Genomic DNA, 10,281 nt, shown 5'->3' with positions numbered 1-10,281 from the left:
TTAAATTATCTACATCGTGCTTAGAAAGAGCCAGGCTCAGGCTATTTTTTGGCTATAGGCTGGACTGCTGTGCTTTATCTATGCCCAAGGCAGCCAGGCAAAATGAAAGACAACTTCAGGCAACATTTAATTGGGATGGCAAAGTACAGACTCAGTATCCTGAGAGTACTCTGGTGCTGAACCAAAGATTGCATATCAGTATATGTTTTGTTGTAAACAGTATACGTGGTGACTGCCTCTGGACTTGAAAAGATCCCAGCTATATATAACTGCCCAACAATATATATTTAATGATCTATTGGAAAAATCTCCATAGGCTCTTGGGCACCTTACCATCTTGATGTTCCTCTACTGGACCTAATTCTCCAGTGTTAGTGCCTTTCCTCTACTGGGAAACGAAAACTAGGTGAAATACTGCAGATGTGGTCACAAGTGCCAAATATAGAGGATCTTGATCTTGATCTGCTGGTTACACTCTTGCTTATACACCCAACTATGCAATAAACCTTTAATTCTGCAAGGCTGCGCTGCTGTCTGATGTTCAACTTGTGACACCAGGACTTTCTACTTGCCTTTGGTGAACTTCATGAGTTTCTGTCAGACCAGTTTTTCAAAGTCCCACTGAAGAGCAGCTCTGTTGTTTAGCATATCAATTTCTTCCTCCAAATTTGGTTTCATCCATGGAGTTTCTGAGGATACATTTTGCCCTGTCATCCAGGTAGCTAGTGAAGATTTTAAACAGTATCAGCCCTAGTACTCACCTGTGAGGAAAGCCTCCAGTAGCCATCTGGCAAATGGATTTCAAACTGTTGCTTATCACCCTTTGGTCTCCTGCTGCAACCAGTTTTCCATCCATCACGTAGTCTGTCCATCCAGTTCATACCTCTTTAGTGTGACTACAATGGGAGAGCATGCCAAAAGCCATGATAAATTCAACATAAATAGCATCCCCTGTTCACCAAACCAGTCTTCATAGAGGGCAATCAGGCTCCTCAGGTATGACTTTCCCTTTGTAAATCTATTGTGGTTGTTCCCATTCATCTTGTCATTTATGTGCCTATGAATGACTTCCATATGCGGATTTTCTCCATAATCTTTCAGGAGACTGAAGTGAGGTTGCCCAGCCTCTAATGCCTTAGACTCTCTCATTGTTCTTGAAGAGTGATGTGAAACTTTCCGTTCTCTAGTCTCTAGGGACCTCTTCTGGTCACATTTTGAAAGATGACTTTGGCCAAGCTCCCTCATTGGTATCAGATCTATAACCAATTTATTTGCTCAATTGACCCTTAACTAATCTTTCCATGCTGTAGGCAGTACCTCAGCCTCCCAGACTTTTCTGCCATGAGGCACAGGGACCTGGAAAGCTGAAGGGCATACCTTATCAGTAAAGACCTTGGCAAACAAAGCTTTGAACACAGCAATCCCTTCCATATCCTCATCACATGATTCCCTAGTCTTCCTGTTGATATACTTAGAGAGGTCTTTATTTTTGCCATTAACATTCTTTGCCTATTTCAGTTGCAGAAGAGTTTTATATTTTCTAATTCCATGCCCAATCAATATTTTTAATCTTCTTCCTGATTGCAAGGCTTCTTTCAGTCATCCAGAAGGCTGCATCTAACTTTGCCTCTTGTTCAGATGGTGTGTACTAGAAAACCATCACAACAATCTCTTCATTAGCCTCCCTGTGATCCCAACCTGTAAAAATTCAACTGGCTTGTGGATTTACTTTGTGGCAAAACTTAAGTGTTCAAGCTGCTCTTCTGCACAGAGCACAGAGCACAATCTCTCTTCTTCCCATTCCCAACCTGTCCTTCCTAAAGAGCCTGTATGCACTGATTGCAATGCTCTAGTGATATGAGCTATCAGACATGCTTCTGTTACATGCTTATGGCTTCTAATTCCTCTATTTTTTTTTCTCATGCTGAAGGAGTTAATGTCTAGGGACTTGAGATAGGCCCCAGGTTGTGCTGTTTTCTTAAGGGATGTGTGAGAAACTTCTCTATCATGTTATCATCCAGGTTTCTCGCGCCCTATTTTTACAATTCTCTCAGGCTTTGGTCTTCATCCCTTGAAAGAAAACAACAACTTGTTTGAAGGCTTTGTTATTAAGTTGGCAAGCTTGTTTGCAAAAATGTTTTTACCCCTCTTTGTCAGATGGAAACAACCATTCCTTATTCCTGAGAGAGGCTCCTGTGGTCACAGACATGAAAACTCTGCGTGGGATACCAGCCACACAGGCAGGTATTGGCACACAGTATACTTCTACTTCTACCTGAGCCTTTCCCTTTCACTGGAAATACTGAGGAGACACTACCTACCCTCTCAAGATCTTCAGGGTCACCCTCTCTTGATACACTCTGGTTTCCTCTGGCCATTTTGTATGCACATGAATGAGTAGCAAGGGATTATAACCCAGTGACTGGCTGAGCCTCTGTGATACTTCTACAAAATCCTGGATGCAGGATGCACTCCAGATCTGCTTATAAACAGGTGTAGAGATCAAGATACTGAGCTGGCATCCCCAATACTAATTCTTTGAGGCTTGGTGAGAGGAGAGGAAAATTTATGATTATGCTCTGTGACATTTAGACAGTATCTCAATGGTTCAGGACTAGCTAATCTGACAATATAGAAACGATGTAGTTTCTTCACTGGTATTTTTACTATCATGTGTCTTTCTAGCACCTGAGAGTCAGGCAAATATGAAGAAACAGGAACAATCATATACCAGTAGAGAGAAGAAATGAAATGAAATTACAAATTGAAGAACATGGAAGGCAAGAAAACAGAATTGAATGAAAGCAGGGATCCTGTTTGGAAGGTGCTGTTAGTAGGACTGAAAAAGAGTTAATATAATGATACATAGCACATGAGGGAAAAGAAACCAGGTGTAATACCTGGGACAGGTCTTGAAATACTGACATAAGAGTCAGAGATTAGATTTTTTTTTCCAATAGCCAAAATGAAGGATTTACAGAATGGGGGCTTGGGGCAAAAGTTGTAACAAAATGGAGGGAAAAAAAACCAAAACAAACCACCACAACAGAGTGAACAAGGGAACAAATAAATGGGGTTTTAGAGTCTGGTCAGACTGCAGTGAGAATTTATAAAATACAAAAATATGCCTGGTAAGACAAGAGTGTCATAGAGATGTTAAAAGCTGTCTGATGTGACAGCGGAGGAACATGGCAAAAGGCACATAACTTTTACAGATGGTTTTGAAGTCAAAATTAAAAACAAAAAGCACTTCACAAAAAAGGTGGAAGATTTTAAGTTCTACTGCCTCAAAAATACATTGACTGGGCAGAATTCTGAGCATTTCCGTTTTTATCCTTACTTGCTACTGTTTATTTCAAAGGGGTTTGTACCCTCTTGCTTTTGTTACCAGCCTTTGCATTTATATCAGTCCCTCTCATTCTCTGCAAATGACTCACCAGTCCTACCAACTGTTGAAAATGGAGTCAGCATGAGTAATCCCTTCCTAACAATACCAGTGGGATGTGAAGAGTGCCTTGCTTCATAAGAACTGGTTTCTCTTCCCAACTTTTCAAAAGATGTCTTCAGACTTGTTTTGGGCCAGCTAGCCTGCCTCTTTCCTTCAGGTGTGCTTGGCATGCTCCTTGGAGGAGCGCTGCTTTTCCAGACAGATGGTCATTCTGTTCTGCGATTTGCCCAAGAAGCTAATGGTCTGGCTAGCTGCAATCCTTCTAGCTCCTAAAGGCTGACTGAAAACAATGAGAAAATAAATGATGCATCTTTTGCTGCCATTTAAAAAAATCTGCTGTAGATTTAGTTGAAATATTTCAGTTTTCAATTTGGAGGGGTGAGTGGATGTGAGAGAACATATTTTCTAAATGCTCTTTCATAGGTTTCTGTTTTGTTTGGTTTGTTGTTGGTTGAGTTTTTTAAACTCATTTTTGATTGTAGTCTGTGAATTGGGGCTGCAGATATACACAGTAAATTTAAACACTTCCAAAGGAAGAATGTGCTTACTAGGAGCCATGCTAACACATTGTCACAGCCCTGAGGCACCCTGCCTGTCCCAGCCCACACCAAAGGGCTCTTCCCACCCTGCTCACAAACCAGGAACCCATTGTAGTCCCCCAGGGCTGTCAGTGCCTGTCCTAGGGATGCTGCAGCAGGGCCAGTCTCCAGTTCCCCACAGCTCTGCCCTGCTCAGCCATGGGCTCTGCCAAACCAGGCCTACCTGCAGGCCCATGTCCTGGCCTGGGCTTGGCCCTTTCCCATCCCCAGTGAGGTGCCTAATGCCTGGGGCTGGGGCTGCCCCTGGTGCTCCCTGACTGACTGCTACTGTCTGGGGCAGTGGGATGGGCCCTGCCCTGATGCTGCATTGTGACTCCGAGGCTTGGGGTACTTGGCCCCTGGGAACCACCAGCCCACTCAGTGCTCTTACAAACACACTGTTGGGCTAAGGAAAAATACCAAATATCTCATCCATCGTTTGTCTAATAGTGATTTCAATCCACACTTAATAAGCAGGAATCTACTTTCCCGCCTCTGTTGCCAGCACTTGGCCTACCATTTTTCACCAGAAACTGTGGCTCACTTTCTCAAGACGAAATTTTGGAAGTGTTGAGAATCATTAAACCACCTGGTAAGTAAACCCAATAGATAAATGCAATGAATAAATTGTGGCTTAATCTGTTCACCAACAGCATGAAAAAGTGCTTTATGCAAGAGTTGATTCTGCAAAGAAACTAACTGCATGTAGTGAATTATCTGGTTATAAAATACATCCTATGAGGAACTGACAGATAACTCAAGAGCAAGGTTTTCCATGGGTGATCAGGCTTGCTTCACTTTTAAGTTATCATTTAGATTTTCTTATTTAGGGAAAAGTTATTTTTATTTTTTTTCAGTGGAGTATTTCTCCTGTACAATTTTCATTCATCCCCCCAGTGTTTGGAACACTGATTTATTAATTTTGGGAGCTTTTACAAGCAATTAATTGATTAATATCTGGTCTTACTAACTTGAAACAGTAATTTATTCTATTCTCATTTAATTCAGCTGGGATTTATTTGCCTTCAATAGGAGCAAGGCAGGCCTAGGCACAGCAAGTTGGAATTTGCCTGTTCACTGTTGCTGTAATTATATATATTTTAAGGTCATTTGATCATCTTACCAAGCTGTATAGCATAGCTTATGGTTTTATTGAGTTAGGAACTCCATTTATCCAGTAATCCAGTTACTGAAATAATAATTTGTCTATGTATTACAGTGCATCTTTCAGAAAGGATATTATAATGGTCTATTCAGTAGATGGCAGTGCTGGGATTAAAACTGTTGCTTGACTAATATGCAAATTCCCACCTTTTGGGATTTAGGTATAAAAGGGCTTTTCAGGGCATTCTTATCTTTAAATTTGGTCTCTAGTTTGCTTGGAATGCTGAAACTGTGGATAGATTTATTTCTACTGGCTCAGAAAGTGTAGAAAAATACATCAAATACCACAAGTGCAGTCAGTTTGCTCCAGAGGTGTGCATGAACAAGCTAAAACTGTGGAAAACATGTAACCATAAAGCTCCCAAAGCAATATTTCCTCTACTGCAAATGACATAATCCAGTTCATTTGCTCTCTGTAAAACGGTGTTGATAGCTGAGATGCTATAGGGTCTGAATACACAGCTTCTGTGTGGAAGTGTTTTAATTTTATATTCATTAAATGTTATCAGAATCACTGTGGTATCCTTACATTATGGAGAACTTCTCTATACATGGAACCATAAAGGATTCCGTTACTGGGTTCTTGTGACTTCATAATCCATTCCTTAAACTACAATGAAGAAAGTTTTTCTATCAGAATGTAATATATAAGTTAGGAAGTTCTGATTCCTGGTAAGGTCTAAAATAAAGATTTGTGTCTCAACATGAAGTTGAGCAGCTAGGAATTGTCTGTTATCTTGATGCTGATGACATGTGTATTGACGTAGTACCTCAGAGAGGCTATGAAGAGAACACCTATGGAGACAGTACCTTGTCTTTAAACACAGGCCCAATGAAGGAAAATTTGCTGTTTTTCATTAATAGTAATGTGTTTATGGGACATCTGGATTGATCTTGTCCAATGGGGTGAAATATTATACATCTTATATTATACAAGAGGAAAAGTGCAATACTATATTCAATATTGTACAAGAGGAAAAACAAAACCAAACTAAACTTGTGAGCATTTTTCAACGTTAAGAAAGTGGAATTCACTTCTCCTAGAATAGTAAAGGTGAGATAACTAGTGAATTCTTTTGACAGAAGATTGAAAATAATTTATAATTAAAAATAATAAAATAGTCTTGACAATTATAGTGGCTTGTTTTCCAGAAATTCTGCTTATTAGAAAATTGCAATATCTTAAAAAAGTTCTGCTTGGAGTGAAAGCATTTCCAAAGGACAGAGAAATATGTTAAAACACTATGAGGTTTAGAAAAAGAATATTTGGGAGTAAATGAAATCTATGTTCTGGAAGTGTTGAACCTAAATTGGCAAAGGGACTCCAAACTCATGTTCTGTTTCAGAGGGACCTGAAGACGTAGGACTCTCCAAGGTGCTTTGAACTCCTAAATGTACTACAGAGATGCCTGCCTTGTGCCCAGGGTCTCTGGAGTTCAGTCTCCAGAATCAATAAGCCGTCTTATGACAGGTCTGTAGCACTGTGGAATCTGCAAATTCTGCAAGTCCATAGATTTATCAGAGTCTGCAGCAAGGACTCAGTATCCATTTTTATGTAACCAAGTCAGGGTGTTTAAATCTGTGCAGAATGCCATTGGCTTACATTAACTCAGAATTTGTTTTGGTTTAGCTGAGACTTTACTGTCAGAAACTAAACTTCACAAAAATATGAGTAAGTGTGGCTACTTACTGTTTATAATTTGAAAATGGAGACATAGAAAATAATTTTTCCAGAATTGTAGAATTGTTACCAAAATTGGGAATAGAAAAACCTCTTAACACCAATATAGCATTAAGAAGCAGGCATTCTTTATTCGACATCAGGTGTGAGGGACATTATTTATTCCATCCAAGCTTGCACAACTATTGGCACTTTTCTCAGAATATTTATACAGAAAACTTTAAGGATTACATATTCTAAGTTACAATGATTGATAGCAATTTAAATGTAATACATTTAAATATCTGCTGAATCATTCCCTGATCAAACTGCGCTTGCATACAAGGGGTCCTTTGGTGATCTCTGGTGGTTCCTTTTGGTTCTGAAGAGGCATTCTTACTGTTCTTTCCATGAACTCTGAGTTTTTCCCTCATATACGGTCTTTCCTGGGTCCTTAACTTTTATTTGTAGATTCCCCATCTTCCTTATCTTGTTCTCAACCAGTCTTTTGTTGGTTTATCTGTAGTCCTTCAGAATGTACTAAGAAATATCAGTGTAGTAGAATGTATCAGTCACGATTTCAAAAATCATGTTGAGTGAGTTCTTTTTTGAAGCCCCTTATAACAGAATTAGTAAGAGAAGAAAATTGTACCATTACCTTTGACTGCATTCCTTGACTGCATTCACTACATGCAATGTTCATCATTCATCTCTCTGAAAACAATTCTTGAACTACATAATCTCTTACCTAAATCAGTGAAAGAAGCTTGATATCAGCATATTGGAAGATGTACTAAAATAATGAGAAAAAATAGAATTTACTATCCACTTTATATTCACATTCTGCAAAGAACTGTACAAACCACAAAGCAAAGGAAGACAGAACTCTTGCAAAGAATATGCTTTTTCTAAGAGATGCCACTTTGAACCTGAGAGATATTAGAATTCTCTCGAAAAAAAAATATTCTTTTAAATCCCATCTGTAAAACGAAAAATGTAGCTAAAATAGTTCCCATTGGCTGGAATAAATTCTTGTTCTTTTCAGTATAAGCAATGATTTCAGATCTGCTGGTACATAGGTCAGCTGCCTACTGCTCCAGCAGAGTCATACTCAGTGAGAAGCAAAACCTGATGCTTTTTAAGCTTTTGAATTTTTACTGTGAGTGCAATGAGGGGACAAGATTTGCCTTCTGGCAAGAGTGTTTCCCTCTTAACTCGTGGATGACCTGAGATCTTTTGAGGCACATGTATCATTGCAGAGTTACAACTTTTCTGCAGCACCCCTTAAGCATCTTGTCCTAATGGCAACTCCACTTCCTCAGAAGCCATTGGTCAAAGTGATCCTACCTAACTCCATTCTCAAGGGCCTCCTGAAGCCAGAGAGAATGAGTTTGCTCACATTAATGCTGACTTTGTCAACATCAATTTAGCAGCAGAATAACCCCATGGATTTTCAAGGGAAATAGTGGTTATTGATTATGATTCAGTACATGCTACTTATGTATCGCTGTTTGTTGTAGATGCCGTATAGGCATGTATGAAAACAAAGTCCCAACCTGAAGAATTTATGAACTGGAAATTTAAAAAAAAAAAAAAAAGATGACAAGCCAAACAAAAGATACTTTGTCAGAACACATTTGTCAAGCAGATAGTTTTGGCATTATTTTTTGTTCCTGCTATAAATTCTTTTAATTTTCCTAACCATATTCATCCCTCCCTTAGCCACAAAATTCTGTGGAAGGTTTTGCAGTCTAGGAATGAGTTTTTGGGAAGACAAGACAAAGTAAGTTTAAGAGACAGCAGTGCTTCCCTAAACTATAGCATCTTTGTTTTACCTGCCTCCATTTTTAAGGACTATCTAACCTATTCTTGAGGTAAAGAGACTTCTGCAATGCTGTGTTGAGAAAACAAAGAAATAAATGTAGAAATACACTCTTGAACTGTATTGAGAAGGACATAAGAATAATTAAGCTCCTAAATAAATGTCTCTCTTTTCCTAAATAGGTACAGAATTGTGTAGGTTGTGTAGAAAATCTTCAAACACAGTTTTATTCCCTTTCTTTACTCTACCTTGACTAGAGCATCAACAAAAGGGGACCAAAAGAAAAATCTTTGAAGTGAGCATGGGCTTGAAGGAAATGAGAATGATTTCAAAAGATATTTTTTTCCTTTTTCATATAGCCCTGCCTTCTTTGGGATTAACTTTTCTTTTAGACTGTACTTTTTTCCTATTTTCCTATTAACGCAATGTGCCAAAAGAATGATGTAGTTCATTGAATTAACAACCCCCCAGATACTTGTGTCTATTTTGATCTCTGTTACATTCCTAAATAACATTAATGAAAAGTCTAAGACCTTTCCTTCCTGGTGTTTGGTTTCATGTCTTCAAAAGGGCAACATTTTATTCTCTTAGGATGTTTTTACTCTCAACCACTCTCAAGCTAGTCAGTATAGTTTTATAAATCAAATGCCAAAACCACTTTAACCAAAATCTATGATACATCCCTTGCCTAAAGGCACTGCATCATTTTAAGACCATAACTGTATCATAGAATGATACTGCTCACTGAGCTTATCAGGGGTGACTGGGGGGTAGACTGGGAGCTGAAATCTCATCTGAAACTGTTTTACCCTGTGCCATTCTCTGTAGTAAATCCATACAGGTGATGTGGAGGTAGTAGCTCTGCAGGGTGCTGAAGCCTGTTACCTAGTACAGTACAGTACAGTACAGTACAACTCAAGTACAGTACAACTCAAGGACAGGGAAATAAGTTGCTTAATGACCATTTTTTCATTGCTCTTAAATTGTTCTTAAATGAATGGATTACATCTGTGTGGAATAGTCCATTTTAAAGTAGTATCTACAACAGTCATTGAAGGTTTGGGGTTTTTAATTATATTTTTTATTGATGCTAAACAGCTTTTTAGAAAAAAAAAACTAACCACAAAATAAAATTGAATATTCCTCAATGAAATTTAATGTGTCTCATCAAGCCTAATTTTTATGCCTGATATGCTGATTGATGGAGATGGTGAAAGTGGTTTCTGTAGTTAACTCTTAGGTTTAGGATAATAAGTGGAATATTGGTAAGAGAAATATTTATTTTCTGGTGAAATTTTAAAGCAATTATAAACAGTGAAAAATAATGCAGCCTCTTTACTATGAGAAAGGGAAGAAAATGCACAAATTTGTTCTCTGTTTTATGGATGATAACATTTGACAACAGGAACAAACTTACTAATTTTATTGACACAATTCAGTAAAATAAAAAGACCTGAAGTTTGAATGAAGCAGACTGTAGAAGGAAGGATTGTGTTTTGAGGAGCAGGTGACTGAGAGTCAATCACCATTGCTTACTCGTAGCAGTCAGGTGGTGTGGATCAGATGAGTTTTACAGAGTCTTGTATTGGGTTTTCTGTGAGGGGGTTTT

This window comes from Mesitornis unicolor, unplaced genomic scaffold (assembly GCF_000695765.1).
Source record: "Mesitornis unicolor isolate BGI_N332 unplaced genomic scaffold, ASM69576v1 scaffold20903, whole genome shotgun sequence".
NCBI lineage: Eukaryota > Metazoa > Chordata > Aves > Mesitornithiformes > Mesitornithidae > Mesitornis > Mesitornis unicolor.
The sequence above is the reverse complement of the archived record's forward strand: the minus strand, read 5'-3'. Positions refer to the sequence as shown.